Source organism: Salmo salar, chromosome 12, assembly GCF_965601325.2.
Source record: "Salmo salar chromosome 12, fSalSal1, whole genome shotgun sequence".
Taxonomy (NCBI): domain Eukaryota; kingdom Metazoa; phylum Chordata; class Actinopteri; order Salmoniformes; family Salmonidae; genus Salmo; species Salmo salar.
The window spans coordinates 54,812,996-54,830,610 of NC_138302.1; the positions used below are offsets into that span (position 1 = coordinate 54,812,996).

At 40.1% G+C, this 17,615-nt stretch overlaps 1 long non-coding RNA gene and 1 pseudogene across 1 annotated transcript; one reads left to right on the forward strand and one right to left on the reverse strand.

Annotated features, from left to right (window-relative positions):
• The window catches only part of LOC145859582 (protein B4-like), a 29,019-nt pseudogene that overhangs the window by 914 nt on the left and 10,490 nt on the right, over nucleotides 1–17,615 (forward strand).
• Nucleotides 12,548–17,351, reverse strand: LOC106565147 (uncharacterized). Its single transcript, XR_014379719.1, has 6 exons — nucleotides 17,339–17,351; nucleotides 17,199–17,230; nucleotides 17,048–17,088; nucleotides 16,326–16,392; nucleotides 15,900–15,940; nucleotides 12,548–15,659 (listed from the first exon to the last, which is right to left on the reverse strand). It is a non-coding gene; the product is annotated as an uncharacterized LOC106565147 (long non-coding RNA).

Consider the following 17,615-nt stretch of genomic DNA (forward strand, 5'->3'; position numbering starts at 1 on the left):
GTTTACCTTGAATGCTCTAACTGGTACCTAAATGTCATGGTACCTAAATGTCAGTGCCTGTTCATGTAAACCTTGTGCGTTGCGGCGGTATTGCTTGAAGTGCATAACATTGAACGTGTGTAGGCTGAGAATGCAGTTGCTGTTTTTATACTAACATTTTTATATAGCCTAACTTTGAGATTAACCGTTTGATCATGCCTCCTAAAAAAAAGCAGCAGCCGCCGAAGAAGTAACTTCATCTTCTGACGTGCCCATAAATATGAAAAAGTGTCGGGAAAAGATAAATCAGGTTTGTAAAACCATGTGCGGTTTAAGCCAATTTGAGTAGCCTAATTTTATGGCTATTTGGTTAGATTACGGTTGATACATTTGTCAATTTCATTGTTAGAATCTAGCAAAGCACCTGCTGTGGCACGGAAACACCCTCTTCATCCACGTACGATGGTGATGGTTAATGAAGCGCTGAAGGATTTGGACTCTCGAAAGCGGGTCTAATCGCAGGCCATTCACGGCTACATAACAGAGAAATATCCATCTTTGGACCTGGTGAGATTGAAGTATTCCAAGAATCCAAGATGGCGTAGCAGTCGGACGTGTGTTTGTCTTTCCCATGTAAACAATTGGTCTCATCGTTTTTTTGAATATATTTTAATCTCACTTTCCACCCACGATCTAAATATACTTTCCTGCAACCCGCCCCACCCAATGTGGTACGAATCTGCTATTTCTATACGTTATAACTGGAACCTTCATCAGAAGCTAACCAGCTAACTAGCTAGTAGTCACTGTTAGCCACGGCTAACCGTCTTCACCTTTAGCTCGGTCACCAGCCAGTTATAGCTCGGTCAATACCTGCCAGTCTGCACAGCGCAATATCGGACTGCTTTTCTCCACCACATCACCGGATTCCTGCCGCAAGCTCTGGGCCATTACACCGGATCATCGCAGCTAGCTTGCTGCAATCGTGTGGCTACCGCTGGCTAATGCACCAGTTAGCCTTGAGCTAGCCTCGAGCCAGGCCCATCTCCCGGCTAGCCGAAGAGGTATACCCACTAATTCGTGGGCTACAATACCTCTTTTGCCAATTTGCCTGGACCCTTTATTGCCGACAGGGAGCCCCGCCGATCCATCACGACTGGTCTGCCGACGTAATCGTCCGATGTGGTTTCAACAGGCTTTCCGTTGCGTTGTCACCGAAGACCCATCTGCTAGCCCCGGCACGCTAGCTTTCTGAATGCCATGCCTCCCACTTGCCTAGCATAGTAGCGACTACCGAACGGCTCCCGGACTCACATATTGCTGCTCCTTGGATCCTATGATCACTCGGCTACACATGCCTCTCTCTAATGTCAATATGGCTTTGTCTTCTGCTGTGTCGGTTAGTTATTGTTTTATGTCACTGTAGAGCCCCTAGTCCAGCTCAACATGCCTTAGAAAGCTCTTTTGTCACACACCCCACACATAGGGTGACCTCATCTGACTTAGCTGGTGTCTCCAGAGATGCAAGCTCTCCCATCGTTACACATTCCTAGGTTTACCCCCACTGTCCCCACATCCTACAATACCCTTGTCTGTACATTATGCCCTGAATCTATTCTGAAGCCCGAGCCGTGTCTGAATCCTGGCTTAGGAAGGCCACCAAAAATTCTGAAATTTCCATCCCCAACTACAAGATTTTCCGTCGAGATAGAACTGCCAAAGGGGGCGGAGTTGCAATCTACTGCAGAGATCTGTCATACTATCCAGGTCTGCGCCCAAACAGTTCGAGCTTCTTCTTTTAAAAATCCACCTTTCCAAAAATAAGTATCTCACTGTTGCCTAACTATTGATCCTCAGTGGCTAAATATGTTCTCTGGTGTATTTTGAACATTGACAACAGGCTCCCTTGGTTGGATATAAAAAAAGTTATTTGTTTTTTGCCTCTTGGGCCCAGCCCCTGACTCACATAATTGACCAGTCACATTTAGTTATTATGCAGTTTATTATGCAGTTACCCAATCAAGGCAGGGCCCCCCATTTACCCACATGGGGACCATACCTCTCCTCCTTCTATCTGGTGATTAGCATAGTGGCAGCAGGAAGCTGTCTACACTCATTGATAGCGGGCTCCAGAATCCTCCTGTGGTTTGCGGTTGCAGTAAAAATATATACTACATATCTAATATGTACTGTTTAATGTATGTATATATTTGTGACTTTTTTCAGCCTTCTGGGCCCAGGGGCTTCAGCCCCGGGAAGCCCCTTTGTTAAGCCGGCCCTGGACGTACCCCAACAACAGAATGGTGTGGGCATATACCTGTTATAAAAAATATTAAATCAAGTATACTGCTGATTGGCCACCTCAGCCAATGACCCAACATGATATAATGTTTAATGAGGAAATGGCAAGCATTATCGAAACTGTCTGTTTTTGTTACAAGTTCAGATGTTTTTTTTGTGTTGTTTTATTTCAAATTATGCTTTGACTACAAATACTAGTATAGGATTAGTGATGGGGAAACAAAGCTTCCATGAGCGTTGAGATTTTCCAGCTAATTGTCTGAATTAGGTCAAATTCTCAAGGCTTTGATCAAGTGCACACTAGTGGCACCTGCTGGTCTAAAGAATATAGAGCAGCCAAATTATTATAGATTATGTCCCAAACCCCATAGTGTGTGCAGTGTAGCCTTTTTGTCTTCTACCAATCAGGTGGTTGTTCGACGATACGAAGCTTTGGACGTCAATGATCATGTGCTTCTGATAAAGTGATACGAGCATCAGCACACTGCGATTTCAACGCATGCCTCAGAGCTCAGGCATCAAACGTAACATCACTATACAGGATGAATCCACAACATTATTTGGGTACGAATTAACACAATATAAACTTTTTTTTTAAGTGAGATCTCCACTGGATAGTTACTTCAATAGGCTACTTGTGGCAACTAGGCTTTGTTAACCCAAGTAATTAAATCTGAGCTACTCCCATTGCAATGGAGGACATTTAACATTGCTCATTCAATGACCTGTATGGGTATCTCACTTCTCCTCATGGTGTCCATGATTGCATGCATACACACACATCACTAACTCTTGTCTCTAGAAGCTGAGAAGAAAAAAGCTACAGCCAAAAAGCAGAAGGAGAAACCTCCAGAGGCAAGTGTGGTTTCAGTAATGTTCTGACTATTGGCATTGTTCAAGTGGTTTTGGTGTATAGGGACTCTTTTTACACTTTTGTCATGGGTACTGTTCCCTATTTGGGCTTTATCATGGTAAAATTGAATCTCAAATTTTAAATGGGGGATTGCATTGCAAACCTGTCATTTTCATCTTTCAGGATGCAAAACTCAGGAAATCCGCAAAAGCATCTGCTTCCAAGGTGCCCCCTGCTAAGAAGCCCAAGTCGAACAGGACAATGGGGAAGAGGGGACAGCTGAGGATCAACCCAAAGCACAGAAGACTACCAAGGGTGAAGGGGCAGCCAAGAAGGGTGCAAAGGCCAAAGCTTTCCAGAAGCCTGCAGAGGGTGATGAAGGGGACACTGCTGCTCCTGAAGCTAAAAATCACAGTGAAACGAGGCAATGGGGGCAGCAGCAGAATGACTGCACTCCTTTTATCCACTTTGTATGTTTTTAAATAAAGCTGTTTTTGTACTACTTGTTTGTGGCATTTAAGTGTAGACCTAACTGCTGTAAAATGTAATCTCCACTTTTCCTGTAGATGTAGATAAGTGTTGATGGTGGCTAGGGGTTTGTAAAGATGTTTAATGATTCACTGATGCAAGATATATATATATATATAAATCTGTTAAGTTCTTATTTCTTGCACCTGCTTAATCAGTACCCTCTTCTGCCAGATTAATTACATCACCAGTACAGTGACTTCCCGGTTCCTGGAAAATGTTGATGGTTAAGTTGTTTTCTATACAGTCAGGACTTTGTTGTTCATCCACCATAGGTTGATGACCATGGCACGATTCATTGGGATAATCTGGTACAGTGAGTGTGCAGATGGTTGAGATCCATCTGAGCTTGGAACACACTGGACATGACATCTTGGTACCAGTCTCCTGAGGGACGGCCCTGATACTGGTTTTTCACTGTTCTCTCCACCATGGAATTTTTGATGCTGCTGGTTTGTGGTAGCATTCTTTCTTTGCAGTTATAACTAACCATCTCAAAACAAACATTTCCCATAACTATGAAGCTATGGGAAATTATTCAAAACTAGTCTGTTATGGGTCAGTGCCCACAATGGTGCAATGCAACATGTTGTACCACTTCAGTTTGTCCACATGGGGGTGCAATAACTAATTGGGTCTTCAGTTTGATATTCAAAGGTACCCAAACCAGAGCATTGCTGTCCGCTGGTGCGCCTGGTTCTTTATTCCCTGGAAGTTTAACCTCTCTAGGGTAGGGGGCAGTATTTGCACGGCTGGATAAAAAACGTACCTGATTTAATCTGGTTATTACTACTGCCCAGAAACTAGAATATGCATATAATTATTGGCTTTGGATAGAAAACACCCTAAAGTTTCAAAAACTGTTTGAATGGTGTCTGTGAGTATAACAGAACTCATATGGCAGGCAAAAACCTGAGAAGATTCCTTACAGGAAGTGGCCTGTCTGACCATTTCTTGGGCTTCTACACTCTCTTTATTGAAAACTGAGGATCTCTGCTGTAACGTGACACTTCCTACGGCTCTCAGAAGGTGGCAAAACGCTGAATGATGTCTTTGCAGGCCCTGGTTGAAAAACAGTAGCGCATTTGGATAATGGTCGATCAGAGAACAATGAGACTGAGGCGCGTGCACGAGGCGACACCATGTTTTTATTTTTTCGTCTTTGAACGTAAACAGGGTTTCCCGGTCGGAATATTATCGTTTTTTTACGAGAAAAATCGCATAACAATGGATTTTAAACAGTGGTTGACATGCTTCGAAGTACGGTAATGGAATATTTAGAATTTTCTGTCACGAAACGCATTGGGCGCGTCACCCTTCTTTACCATTCGGATGGTGTCTTGAACGCACGAACAAAACAGAGGATATTTGAACATAACTATGGATTATTTTGAACCAAACCAACATTTGTTATTGAAGTAGAAGTCCTGGGAGTGCATTCTGACGAAGAACAGCAAAGGTAATCAAACTTTTCTAATAGTAAATCGGAGTTTGGTGAGGGCCAAACTTGGTGGGTGTCAAATTAGGGGTCTATCTACTCAGAATATTGCAAAACGTGCTTTTGCCGAAAAGCTATTTTAAAATCGAACATAGCGATTGCATAAAGGAGTTTTGTATCTATAATTCTTAAAATAATTGTTATGTTTTTTGTGAACGTTTATTGTGAGTAATTTAGTAAATTCACCGGAAGTTTGCGGGGGTAGCTGTCTGAACGTCACATGCTAATGTAAAAAGCTGATTTTTGATATAAATATGAACTTGATTGAACAAAACATGCCTGTATTGTATAACATAATGTCCTAGGATTGTCATCTGATGAAGATCAAAGGTTAGTGCTGCATTTAGCTGTGGTTTGGGTTTATGTGACATTATATGCTAGCTTGAAAAATGGGTGTCTGATTATTTCTGGCTAGGTACTCTGCTGACATAATCTAATGTTTTGCTTTCGTTGTAAAGCCTTTTTGAAATCGGACAGTGTGGTTAGATAAACGAGAGTCTTGTCTTTAAAATGGTGTAAAATAGTCATATGTTGATTAGTTTATAGTCTCAGCAGGGCCAGATCCAACAGGCCAGGCCAAGAGTACGGGGCTTCAAGCAGAGCATATTCCGACTCAGTCCTGATCCAATCAAGCCCAACGTCGCGTTTAGCTCGTCCAATAGAAACAAGTAAAGAACCCATCACTTGCTTGATCCAGTGATGAATTCGATTTTGTCTACAGCAGTGCACTGTAGCTAGTCACATTAATCCTCCCAGAAAGAAGAGCGATTTGGTGAAATGGGCAAAGATTGGGGTGATTGAGAAGAGGGGCAGAGGAAGACAAACACGGAAGAGACCATATTGGGAGTAAGAAAAGGGAGAAAGGAGAGATTTTAGGGTTAAAGAGAGAAACGAAAGAGATTTTGGGTGGAGAGAAAAGGAGAGCAAAAAAAGGGTGAAGTCACTAGCCATGTCGATCATCAACATGCCAGCTGTTTACCTTCCCAATCCTGCCACAAGAGAAAGACCTCAAGCATCTGGATTAAGGACTGCAATAACCTCTTACATCTAGACGTTCCGCTAGCGGAACACCTGCTCCAATATCCAATGATAGGCGTGGCGCGAATTACAAATTCCTCAAAAATACAAAAACTTCAATTTTTCAAACATATGACTATTTCACAGCATTTTAAAGATAAGACTCTCCTTTATCTAACCACACTGTCCGATTTCAAAAAGGCTTAACAACGAAAGCAAAACATTAGATTATGTCAGCAGAGTACCAAGCCAGAAATAATCAGACACCCATTTTTCAAGCTAGCATATAATGTCACAAAAACCCAGAAGACAGCTAAATGCAGCACTAACCTTTGATGATCTTCATCAGATGACAACCCTAGGACATTATGTTATACAATACATGCATGTTTTGTTCAATCAAGTTCATATTTATATCAAAAACCATTTTTTTACATTAGCATGTGACGTTCAGAACTAGCATACCCCCCGCAAACTTCCGGCGAATTCACTAAGAATTTACTAAATTACTCACGATAAACGTTCACAAAAAGCATAACAATTATTTTAAGAATTATAGATACAGAACTCCTCTATGCACTCGATATGTCCGATTTTAAAATAGCTTTTTGGTGAAAGCACATTTTGCAATATTCTAAGTACATAGCCCAGGCATCACGGGCTAGCTATTTAGACACCCGGCATGTTTAGCACTCACCAATATCAGGTTTACTATTATAAAAGTTTGATTACCTTTTGTTGTCTTCGTCAGAATGCACTCCCAGGACTGCTACTTCAATAACAAATGTTGGTTTGGTCCAAAATAATCCATCGTTATATCCGAATAGCGCCGTTTTGTTTAGGAGTTGAAATATTAACCCATGTCAAAGGCACTTACATTAATATGAGAAGGAAAATGTTTGCAAATTATTTGTTATGCAGAATCAGAAGTACTCACTGGTCCTCCTGCAGAGATAGACAGCTGTCAATCCCATCAGGAACACGCCCACTCAAGAAGCCATACCCACTGCTGTCTGCCATAATTGTACCGCTGTTTGGTGACATGATGACATCAGGAGAGGTCATTAGCTCTTAATCCAAATGTAAATACTTCAATGGTAGACAGGTGTTAGAATACCCCTTTATTGTATATATGTGAGAAAAGACAGGTAGTCAGCTAAACATTTTACATTTGAGTCTGTGGAGGAAAATGTTATGTTTGTGCTTTTCTAATAACCAATTGGACTGGGTTCATGCAAGTGACTGATGGATAGTGAGGATTCCTCCCAGTAATGATCATTAGAAGCAATTTGGTAGTACGCCAAGAACATTGTTTTGAAAACCGAAAAGGGTGTCTCAGTTTAAAGGTCTCAGCTTGAAGAGAAGAAGCCTCGTGAGGTATTGGTTGGTCACATGCATGAACCAAACGTTAATGATGAATTAATTATGAATAATGAATGAACTAAATCTTCCAAGTAAAACTTGTCTGTTTTTAAGCAGTATATAAGACAACTAATGGGACATCTCCGACGGAGCTCCCGACCGACGTTTACAATGGTACATTACGTTTGTTGGAACCTCTCCAGCTTGTTGATAATAAAGAATGATTAATTTAATATTGACTTCAGGTGTCCCTGATGGTAATTTCCACGACAAGTCATTTAGCAGAGGCTCTTATCCAGAGTGACTTACATTAGTGCATTCATCTTATGATAGCTTGGTGAGGCAACAACATATCACAATCACAACAAGTACATTTTCCCTCAACAAAGTAGTTATCAGCAAGGTCAGAGCTAGCAGGAAAAGACAAGTGTATTTTTGTTGTGGGATTACTAAATAAGGACACTTACCCAAAACTATTTTTTGACTGTTTGAATTCACAACGCTGTCTGTGGAGCTTTGACCTCCTGTTCACATACAAGATAGAGATGGTTTGTTAACAGTTAACACACATCACATCTTAGTCAACACCAATAAACAGAAATCGTGTGGCCAAACTCACTTTCAGTTGGACTCTTTGGGGTGTCAGTTGTCAAAGTAGGACTAACAGTCAAATCTGGTGCAAAGCAAAGTCATTGAATCTGGTTATACAATAAGGTGTCTTAATTGGATGATTTAATCAATCCAATATCAACCTCTTTTCTAGTAATTAGGCACATATGTGATTAAAAAAGAATACAAAGACCTGGGTAAGGAGTCTTTTAGACCTAGACTTGGCCCTCCGGTACCGCTTGCCATGCGGTAGCAGAGAGAACAATTTATAACTAGGTGTCTGGAGACTTTGACAATTTTTAGGCCGTTCCTCTGACCCCACCTGATATAGTGGTCCTGGATGGCAGGAAGCTTGTCTCCTGTGACGTACTGGGCCGTACACACTAACCTCTGCGGTCGAATGCCGAGCAGTTGCCATACCAAGCGATGACGATATCAGTCTGGCTGTTCTCGATGGTGCAGCTGAAGAACTTTTTGAGGATCTGAGGACCCATACCAACATCTTTTCAGTCTCCTGAGGGAGAATATGCTTTGTTGTGCTCTCTTCACGACTGTCTTGGTGTGTTTGGACGATGATAGTTTGTCAGTGATGTGGACACCAAGGAAGTTGAAGCTCTCGAACCCGCTCCACTACAGCCCCGTCGATGTGAATTGGGGCATGCTGAGGGAGCGCTTGTTGTCTTGGCATCACACTGCCAGGTCTCTGACCTCCTCCGTACAGGCTTTCTCATCATTGTCGGTGATCAGGTCCACCACCATAGTTTCGTCGGCAAAGTTAATGATGGTGTTAGAGACATGCATGACCACGCAGTCGTGGGTGAAGAGGGAGTACATGAGTTGACTCAACACGCACCTCTGACGGGCCCCTGTGTTGAGGATCAGCGAGACAGATGTGTTGTTGTCAGGAAGTCCAGGATCCAGTTGCAGAGGGAGGATTTTAGGCCCTGGGTACTTAGCTTAGTGATGAGCTTTAAGGGGAACTATGGTGTTGAACGCTGAGCTTTAGTCAACAAACAGCATTCTCACATAGGTGTTCCTTTTGTCCAGGTGGGAAAAGGCAGTGTGGAGACCAATAGCGATTGCGTCATTTGTGGATATGTTGGGGCGGTATGTGAGTTATATTGGGTTCTAGGGTTTCTGGGATGATGGTGTTGATGTGAGCCATGACCAACCTTTGAAAGCACTTCATGGCTACCAATGTGAGTGCTACGGGCCAGTAGTCATTTAGGCAGGTTACCTTGGTGTTCTTGGGCACAGGGACTATGGTGTCAGTTTGAAACATGTTGGTATTACAGACTCATTCAGGGAGAGATTGAAAATGTCAGTGAAGACACTTACCAGTTGGTCAGTGCATGCTCTCAGTATGTGTCCTGGTAATCCATCTGGCCCTGCAGCCCGTAATCTAAACCCTTGACTGTACAATTGGTATTTGCTGAGATGGTAATTTAGAGGCATATTAATGAAATTAGCATTTTATTAATGATCATCATGGTGTTGTTGGCCTTTTGAAATACCTTCATGACTTGTCTATTCAAAGTGGGCAAAGTAGGACTATGAAATCTACTACAGACAGATTGCTTCTAGCCCTGGTAGATTATATTTCTCCTAATTATAGAGATGATAAAACCAATTCATAAGGTGATAAAGTCTTTCAGGACAGATAAGGTGTTGATTGTTGTTTACAGCTTCCTAGAATAAAGTCACCATGTTATCTAACAGCAGAAGTATAACAGCGCATAGATATGATCTAAACACTGAACCAGTTCAACAAAGAAATTGTAATACTTGTGGTAGTGCTCCCAGGCGTTGGTGTTGAGACTGGTTTCATATCTATGAACAAAATTACATAAGGTTTCTAATGTAAAGTGTTCTAAACAACATCCTCCATCATCAACACAATGAATTACAGAGAAAGCCACTCCAACAGTTATACTTACACATTACCAAAGCTAAACCCCTTTGTCTCCCTGCGTGTAGAGGGTGTCTGTACTAGTTGTTGGATCACTGATGTGAACTCCCACTAGATTTACAACCATTTAGGATTGGAATGTGGTCTATAGTTTGTGGGTCAGAATGCTATTTGCTGGCAGTAGCTCCCTGCCTGCCCTCATCCTCAAGGAGCCATCCCCCAACAGGCCACGCCCAAGAGGAAGACAGAGAGCCAGGTGGTCCGACCAGTTGGGGGACGACCTACACAACCTGGGACTCAACACCAGATCAGCCTGGGACCTGGCCCAGAAGAACACAGTGTGGACAACCATATGTGGAGATGCTATGCTCAAAAGGAGCGAGCGAGTGAGTGAGTGAGTGAGTGAGTGAGTGAGTGAGTGAGTGAGTGAGTGACTGAGTGAGTGACTGAGTGACTGAGTGACTGAGTGACTGAGTGACTGAGTGTCAGAATGAATATAGTCATACTAAATCTTTTTAAGGGAAGTCAGATCATGAAGACCTGCAGCCCTGATAGATTTGTTTAGATAATGACTCACCTGTAAAGCTGTACCCATCACTGCGTGGAGAGAGAGAGTTTGGTCCTGAGCTCACTCTGTAGTCACAGCTCACCTCCTTACGTCCTCACTGTCTGAAGACGTCTGATCAGATCACTCTCAGCCACAGAGAATTGACAGAACCAGCATTTGGAATCTGTGTGTTTCGTCTTCCTGATGTGTGCTCTTATAAGACGCTTACTCTGCTCTCCAACATACAGGTTACAGGTGGTGTCATTACTGACAGAGCCAGGAATTAAACAGGTGATGATGAAGTTCTCTTTTAGACTGACTGTGATATTTGGTTTCTGACCTGTTGGGAGAGGACAACGACTTAATGAAGGACAAGGCACACTATTCAGCATATAAAAATATACTGTAGAGCCTACAGTCTTTCACAATGCAAGTTCAAATCATGATGGTCATAAACATGACAGGGACATATGATTTGTATAACTATTTTTAATGAACTTGGACTATGGTTTAAAAACATTTGTTAAAGATAATTGATCTGTTCAAAACAAACTACCAATAAATTAAGCATATTTCCAATGGGCACAGACGTCAGTTCCACACCTAGTGTTGATTTACATTTGATTGAGTTGTCAGCTAATGTGAATTCAAAGAGAAATCAACAACATTTCAGCCATGTCATTGGATTGAGGTTCAAGTAGGGTGAAAAAAAGACAAACATTCCCCAAATTATTTCAGCAAATCCAATACATTTTCCACATTGATTTAATGTCATCAGAAGGAAACGTTGAAATTTTTTGTTGAAATGGCAAGAAAACAACATTGATTCAACCAGTTTTTGCCCGTACCATTCTACACTTGAAAAATTTACATATAATAAATATTTCTGTATTTTTTTATGTAAGTATCTTACCTGTAATAATGTATTTATCACTGCGGGGAGAGAGAGAGTGTCACGTCCTGACCCTTGTAAGATGTCATTTTCTATAGTAGAGTAGGTCAGGGCGTGACAGGGGGTGTTTTTGGGTGGTTTTCTATGTTATATATTTCTATGTGGTTATTCTAGGTTTCTATTTCTATGTTGGGGTTTTTGGGATGATCTCCAATTAGAGGCAGCCGGTCCTCATTGTCTCTAATTGGAGATCATATTTAAGTAGGGTTTTTTTCCACTTGTGTTTGTGGGTTGTTATCTTTTGAGTAGTGTTCATTTCTCTCTGCGTCACGGTTTGTTGTTTTGTTTATTCAGTTATTTATGTATTACAAAGTTTCACGGATTAAATAAATATGTGGAACTACAACCATGCTGCACTTTGGTCCGATCCTTTAGACAACTGTGACAGAGAGTATGATTCTGTGTTCACTCTATAGTCACAGCTCACATCTCTCTCCAACTGCAGATGCCTGAACAGATCATTCTTAGTAACACTGAAGGTACAGAATAGTTTGGATAATGCTGTGTTAAATCTCCTGACCCAAGCCTCTTTGTAGGCCTGAGTCTGGTCTCCAGTGTACAGGTTACAGCTATGACCATCACTGACAGACTCAGGAAGTACACAGGCAATGGTGATGTCATGAGAAGATTCGTCATTGACACTAATGTCTGGTTTCTGCAGTTCACCTGTGAGGAGAACACATCAATAACTGTCTACACTGTAGGTTAATGAGAACACACCTCATTCTGTATTAGATAACTCAAAGAGTAAGAAATAAATCGTTTGTATATGTTAGCATGACATTACATATTCCAATCTGATTACAGTGAGCCAATCAGATCAGTGTATTCATAATAATAATACTATTTTACCAAGAATAGTGATAGGCGCAGGGTGACTCTGCGTCGATGGATTTCTAAAAACATTTTTCTTCATGTTTATTGAGACTAAAGGATTTTGATAACAAGGTCCATTCCTTCATATAATGATAGTATGTGTAATATATATGTTAAGTAATGGCTTACTACAACATAAATAAAAAATATTCCAGACTGGGCTGAGGAAGATCTGAGAGGACAGAGGAACTGAGTATTTTGTTACTGGTTTGGGAAATGTACTGTCAGCCGTTAAACATAAAACAATCACACTTTGTTTTTTCAAACCCTAGATCTTTGAGAATAATTCCCAGCGATAGTATGGGAAATAATGGAGATATAATATATTGCTTCATGCAACAGCTCTTTCCAAAAGACAATAATAACGTATTTCTAGAGGACCAACTGAGCAGTAGAGTGTTAGCAGTGTTTACAGCTATAGACATTTGTTTAACCCTGAATTTGGACAGAAGAGGGTTCACTGTATTCGGATTTAAACTGCCAACCTTCGACACTGTATTGTATTAATCATTTATCCGTAATTCCTTTTGAATTCATAGTGTCATATGGATTTGCTATCAGCTAATGTTATGTTTGAATGATAAGAATAAATACCATGATTATTATAATATTTTTCCAGGGTAACTAAAAACTCATAATTATGATACTGACCTTGGGCTTTGATGGATTGGAAGGTATCTAGAAATTATAAAATAGGTTATCGTCTGACATTCAAAAAAAAGAATTCTACATGAGATACCTGAACACGTCACACAAGTTGGTAAAGTAGCATAACCTACTGTAATGTGTTAATGGAGATCAAGCAATGGTCATTCTTATCTGAACAAAATGTAAAATAATGATAGAGAGAAATAAATATGATGACGAATGGAATAAGGTACAAGACACTCATCATAGCCATGAGATTCAGATCTATCAAGAGTTCCTAAAGTAAAATAGTAAAAAGTAAGACTAAAAGAGGGGAGAGAAGAAGAGGAATATCCTGTAGCACAAACAGATGATGAAACTGTAGAAATGTAGAAATAACTCACCAAAAAGGAGGACGACCAAGAACAGATGACCAGCCATATCAGGGATGAACAATGCCATTTATCAGACAGCTACATACTGTTAGTCTGACTTCACAGTAAGGTGTGTGACTGAGTCAGAGGATTGTTTGAATAGAGACATAGATGTGGAGCTTGTTCACAGCAAAACCACAGAGAGCAGAAACCTAAACCCCAGACTCATACAGCAAGCATGAGCTAATGTTGCAGAAGTAAGGGTATCTGAATAATCAGAATAATTTATTGGTCATACTCTCTCCTTCATATGCATTTGGACAGTGAAGCCCAAAAAATATATTTGGCTGCATAATCCAGTATTTTAGATTTAATTCAGCCTGAATTCAAAATCTATTAAATAAATAAACAATCTCACCAATCTGCACACAATACGCCATTATGACAAAGTGAAAACATGTTTTTTGTAATTTTTTGTTAATTTATAAAAATGAAATACAGAAATATTTCATGTAGATAAGTATTTACACCACTGAGTCAATACTTTGTAGAAGGACCTTTGGCAGCGATTACAGCTGTGAGTCTTTCTGCGTCTCTAAGTCTCTAAGAGCTTTCCACACCTGGATTGTGCAACATTTGCCAATCATTCTTTTCAAATTTCTTCAAGCTCTGTCCAATTGGTTGTTGGTCATTGCTAGACAACCATTTTCAGGTCTTGCCATAGATTTTCAAGTAGATTCAAGTTAAAACTGTAACTCTGCCACTCAGGAACATTCACTGTCTTCTTGGTAAGCAACTCCAGTGTAGATTTAGCCTTGTGTTTTAGGTTATTATCCTGCTGAAAGGTGAATTCATTTCCCAGTGTCTGGTGGAAAGCAGACTCGACCAGGTTTTCCTCTAGGACTTTGCCTGTGTTTAGCTCTGTTAAATTTCTTATCTATCCTGAAAAACTCCCCAGTCCCTTAATGATTTGGCCTCATGGTGAAATCTCTGAGTGGGTTTTTTTTCCTCTCCGGCAACTAAGTTAGGGATGATGCCAGTATCTTTGTTGTGACTGGGTATATTGATACACCATCCAATGTGTAATTAATAACTTTACCTTGCTCAAAGGGATATTCAATGTCTGCTTTCTTTTTACCAATAAGTTTCCTTCTTTGTGAGGCATTAGACAACCTCCCTGTTTTTTTGTTGTTGAATCTGTGTTTAAAATTCACTTCACGACTGACCGACTTTACAGATAATTGTATGTGTGGGGTACAGAGATGAGGTAGTCATTAAAAATCATGTTAAACACTATTATTGCACACAGAGTGAGTCCATGCAACGTATTATTCGACTTATTTTGGATTTGCATAAAGGAATTGAATACTTATTGACACTTAAAAAAAAATATTGTTTTACATAATTCCACTTTGACGTTATGCGGTATTGTGTGGAGGCTAGTGACAACATTTTTAATCTAAATTTCATATATTTTAAATTCAGGCTCTAACATAAAAATTGGAAAAGGTCAAGGGGTGGGAATACTTTCTGAAGGTATTGTATGTTTTACAATTTAGATATAAAAGCACTTTATGTATATAGTCCCCCCAATTCAAGAACTTATTTGGACAAATTCATTTATATTGTATTACATAGTCAAACATTATGTATTTTGGTCCTATATTCTTTGCACCCAATAAATGCATCAAGTTTGTGACTTAACAAAGTTGAGTTTGTATGCATTTGCAGTTTGTTTTGGTTGTGTTTTGGATTATGTTTTGCCCAATAGGAAATTAATTGTATCCAACAATTAATTTCAATATGGAAGGAGGTATCAAACAGTCAACATAATAGACATACATACAGTAGATTCAGCATTTACTAGGGAAAAGAAATAAGAAAATGCTCAAAGGAGAGTATGCCCCGGACCCCTCCAAAAAACCCCAAATAAAAATATTAACACAGTAACAGATATTATGGATAGATATGTAACAGAAACCAGTGGTCCATGTGTAATACAGTAGATATATTACCTGTTAAGCAACTTATTTACAGTAACTGGATGTGTGATAAACAAAGGATATCATATGATAAAAAAATGTATTTGTGTGAGATGTGAGAGACGTATCTACAGAAAGCCAGAGGTGTAGTTTCAGTGTCCCTGCAGAAGACTGTACAACCCATCCTGCTGGGCTGAGGTTGCTGGTCTGTCGGGGATTGAGCTGTATACGTGGTACGTATCAGACTAGAGAAAATACAAATATTTACTTTAGGGCTTCGAATCTACAATACTGTAAATGTAATTCATAAGGGGTATTTTATGAGGATGTAACACCAATCTTAAACTGAAAGTCATGAAACACAGTGAGAGAAAGAGAGATACTTTTATCCTCTAGTCAGTCTGTCTGTGAAAACAATGCTATGTATAATAATAATATAACAATATAATATAATACAATGAATAGGACATTTGTGCAGTACATACATGTTCATTTGCAAATGTCTGTGTATCCACATCAACAGGACCTGCACATCACAGAGAGAGACAATTCCATGAGTAAGAGGTTGTGTATGTATGTATGAGTGTGTGTTTGAGGGGGGATCATGTGTATATTACATGTGTACATTGCATGTGTGTTACTTTGTCGAGTTTGCCCTATTGCGTTACTAACAGCCAAACAGAAGAAGTGCAAGTAACAGGGCTTGATGTCATTTCACACTTCTCCTCATGACTCAAACCACCCTGCAGATCTACAGCTCTATTCTCACGCACCACAGATGCTCTGACACATTCATTTCTGTTTTAAATGTCATATATGCATTTTGATATGGTTGATAAGGTAAGGCCCAAAGTTTAAGCATGTACAGTAGCTGTGCACTTGCAGATGATCCCGAGATCTGAGGGACAAACCTGAGGGCGTGAACGTGAACAATACAGAAGTGATCTGAGAATCGATTCTAGCATCTCCTGAATCCACCTGTAGTAGAGAGTGAGGGAGAAGAAGAGAGAGAAGAGAGACTTTTTGTCCTCCAGTCTATCAAACTGTCTGTCTATTCTAATCTCTAACTTGTGACATGAACTGCACCCTCCTTTCTATCACAGGAAGTGTTTGTGGGTTTTGTGTCATTCTGAGGTCTACACATGTCCAATGCAAGATGTAGGTTATTTGATCAAAAATAGTCATACGACTAAACTCTGTACCTACTTAGGAACACATTTACAAGGTTAAACATGAATTAATGTATTAAGAAATCATTTATTATTTGGTAATAAATATAAATGACCATATAAATCTGTAAATAAATATAGCTGTTGGTTTGAAACTTTGAACATTCATATGTTGAAGCACTACTAATGAAACATTAAGGTCTTGATCCTCAGATCAGACAGTCAGAGGGCAGAGGATGCTGGTGAGAGGAGTTATAGGAGGACAGGCTTATTGTAATCGTTGAAATGGAATGAATGGAATGGAGTCAAACACGTAGTTTTAATGTGTTTGATTTGTTTGCCTCCGTCCTATTAATTCCATTCCAATCATTACACTGAGCCCATCCTCCTATGACTCATCCCACCAGCCTCCTCTGTCAGAGGGGTATATGTGTACAGATACCACTGTAATGTAGAATACTCACCATGACTTCGCTGCTCACCGCTCCCATAGACACCAAATCATCTACAACAGAAACACTATGAAAATGGAATTACAGTGTTTGTAAATGCGTGTATATAGTTCTGTAAGTCGTATCTGTGTGTATGTTTTATGTATTTAGTTTTGGAACATACATTGGCTGTGATCATCCTGTCTGGTTGTAGGTCTGTACAACATAAAAGTATGAGAAGGTTGTGGTAAGAACATCTCATCATGGACAATACAGAACTAAAGGTTGATACAATCTGCATCATATTCACAAGGGAATTCTTACCTCTGAGAATTGGTTTTCTCTGAAAAACAAATGAGGCTAAATTAATTATATTGAATATAGTCTAATCTATACAATATGATCAAAATGAATTGATAAATTAACCCATGCCAAAGGAACTTACATTATTGTCAGCACGGTAAATTTGCAAATGATTTGTTATGCAGAATCAAATGTACTCACTGGTCCTCCTGCAGAGACAGACAGCTGTCAATCCTACCAGGAACACGCCCACTCCAGAAGCCACTGCTGCCTGCCATAATTGCCCCACTATTTGGTG